The following is a 3,295-nucleotide window of genomic DNA, read 5'->3' on the forward strand; positions in this document are numbered from 1 at the left end:
AATATAAGCATTTAAAGAGAGTGTCGTTACGTGACAAAAAATGGAAGTAGATTTTTTCTTTTCTTACAAAATCGCAAAACTCCGCCGATTGTGGATGGCTATTTTCATGAAACTTATTTTAGTATGATTTGGAGCAATTCTAGTTGTTTTTAGAGTTTTTTGAATTAATGCAACTTGTTTCAATTTTCTTTTACAACCCCATCGTTATATTTTTGTTAATATTGCTTTTAAATGAATTTTTAACGCAAATAAAACATGTATTTTATGTAGAATATACTTTATATTTTGACTTCAGCGCCAATTCAGGGTGAATTTTTTGGAAATCTATGACTTATTATGTATCAACTACATACGCCAAATTCGAGCCAAATCGGACCATAAATACGGTTTTTCGAAATATCTCAACCTTGGCGCCACCATTTTACGCAAACATAATTTTACTTACGTAGCCAGTATATATTTTAAAAAGCAGACAAATCGGCCCGTAAATACGTTAGATATAAGATTTTTATTTTTTTTGTCGTGGTGGACCTTCCGATGGAAACACCCACATGTAAATATAGCACTGCGACCGAAAAGCATACGTAAATTTGTTCTTAAGTTTTTTGTTTTGCTTGTGGCTTCAAAACCACACATTACCCGCCAGCTTTTCATTCAATCGTAGTTGTTAATCTTTTCTTGGTAGAAAAAGGTATTGTCTTCCCGTTTTCCCACTGGGACATAAATATGACTTGGAGCCAAGCGGGTCGTGAGCTCGATTTTGGGGGCGGGGACATAAGCATCAAAAATTTTGTACGCCCAAGTATGATAAACATTTTATTTTATTATATTATATATTGTTTATAAATGAATTATATTTATACAAATCATATGTTTTAAGTCATATGTTTTTGAGGAAAATACACGGTAGTAATTTTAAAATTTCAAAATCACATTTCTCGACTGAAAAATAAGATATTCGAGCTAACTCGACGGCACACAGTGTGCTTTTTTAACACTTCATGCCAATTAATCGTAGCGCTTTCGACAGAAGCAATATTTTGATATGAAGCGAAATGGCTTTGAAAGGTAATTTAATTGCCTTTCAAGGAATAATATTGCCATTGAGCAACACTCACTCCTTGACCTTAAAAAAATTGGTAAAAAATAGTGTTCTTTGAAAAAAACATGCAAAATCCAACGGCTATATTTAAAAAAAAAAAAAAACTTTTGCATTTTTTATTATACTACTATTATAGATTTTGAGACGAGAAACACGATTCCACTGTTTAAAAAACGAAAAAAATTTCAACCCCTTAACTTGAAAAATGCATTATATATTACATTTTTTATTATTTGCATGCAGCTGTGCATCCTTCACACAATTTTTATCCCTCGAACAACAAGTCAGTTTAAATGTTATTCAAGACCTTTAATATAAGCCAAGGCAGAGGTCTCTAGGCTCTTTGAGAGCTAAATTATTACGATTCTAAAGTTAAACTTCGAAATTTCATTCGACATTTTACGCAATTTTTTTTTCTAATTTCGGAAAAAAGAACTAGTACAGCAGTTTCGAAGTTTGGTTTAGAATTGTTATAACTTGGCTCTCAGAGAGCCTAGAGGCTTCTACCTTGGCTCAAATCTATAATACTAGTATAACAAAAAATATATAAATTTTTTGTTTTGGAACAAATCCCATGTACTTTGCATGTTTTTTTTTTGAAGAACGCTACTTTTGACCAATTTTTTTAAGGTCAAGGGGTAATTGTGGCTCAGTGGCCACAACTGAACGGGATTTACTTTAGCTTTCAAAACCATTTTGTTTAGTATTAAAATGCTGCCTCTGTCGAAAGCGCTACGATTAATTCGCGGCTTGTGAAAGGACAAGATATGTTTTTTAAAATGCTGTGTATATTTTTCAGATATGATTTCAGCGACAAAATCTATAAGAAATGGCCAATTTCACATCAGAAAAAAAATTTGAATCAGCACGAATTTGTTCCGGAAGTAGAACCACAATACCAAGAGTGTAATTGAAATTCTTAACCAAACTCGGATTTCTCGACCGGCTTGGATTTGGGAGGGGAAATTTCCCCTATTTCCCCCCTGTAGATCCAGCCCTGATTAATAATCATAATGATAATCAATATTTTTAAAAAAGATAAAAGATGTAGCATTTATTGTACCTGATAGCTTTTACTGTTAATAACATACAATGAAAAATGAATTTAAATTCATGTTCGAAAGTATGAAATATGTATGTATTTATTTTTCCTTTTAATTAATACTCAACAAAATTAACAATAGTTCAAATCTAAGGCTGCTAAATAAAAATGTGTAATATATTAAAGTGTACTTAATCAAACGTTTTTATTGTATATCCATGAATTTATTCTATTGTTTGACTCCCAAAGTAGTGGTTTCGGTCCATAATTGCACTAGTATTTTTCTGTCTATTTTGAACTGGTATATTTCTGACCGAAATCTGACAATTGCCATCTCGTAGGACATCGCCATGTTACCAGTTGATTGCATGGAATAAAGATAGTTGCGTGACTAGTTGGGCATGCGGTTCATACTAGTTGTGAGGTAGATTACAACTGGTACATTTGACTACAGGGTAACTCCATTCTTTCTTAAGTCGACTAAGGCCGTTATTGCTTGTGATCACAGATATATGTATGTAAATTTAACCCATTGTTATAATTTTTCATTCACTAATCTTACAATAAAAATAAACTTGTACTTTTTAACTTCGTTTAAATTACAAAAAAATCTCAGTGTCCACATAAATTTTCTAGATTTATTGTGATTTCACTTCAATATAAAAATTTTAAGCGGCCCTGAACTAACTTTTCAAAACATTACTTCTGAAACATTGTCGTGATTCATGATTGAAAATCACAATTAGACTATCTACATATGTTTGAAGAATCGATGTATCGAACTAAAACGTCGATGTTTTTACAGATTTTTCCACATACCGTTAGTATAGTATGAACTACAAAGATTATGGCTCTTTTTGAAAACTCACTTTTTGATTGATTATGCTACATTTCATTAAATTACATGTATGCATGTCTCCACATCGTTTTATGCAATAAAAAATTATAGTTAGTTGTGGCTTTTTTGCATTTCAGCGACGATTTGAGATCCGCCCTTTCCATACTACATATACCAACGATATGTATCTATCTAAATCAGTAATGCGCTTCGCCTAGCCCGTGAGCAGAGCTCTTTAAAGCTTTCTAAACATGTTTAATGTTCATACTATGTACATAGACTGTAAAACATGAACAAAAATTAAGCACTTAAA

General features: G+C 31.8%; 1 protein-coding gene across 1 annotated transcript in view; it reads right to left on the minus strand.

The window, feature by feature from the left end:
• LOC118740495 overlaps nt 1-3,295 on the minus strand; it is a 139,165-nt gene that overhangs the window by 125,146 nt on the left and 10,724 nt on the right. The window lies entirely within an intron of this gene.

Source organism: Rhagoletis pomonella, unplaced genomic scaffold (genome assembly GCF_013731165.1).
Source record: "Rhagoletis pomonella isolate Grant_MI unplaced genomic scaffold, Rhpom_1.0 Rhpom_scaffold_00006, whole genome shotgun sequence".
In the NCBI taxonomy this organism is placed as follows: domain Eukaryota; kingdom Metazoa; phylum Arthropoda; class Insecta; order Diptera; family Tephritidae; genus Rhagoletis; species Rhagoletis pomonella.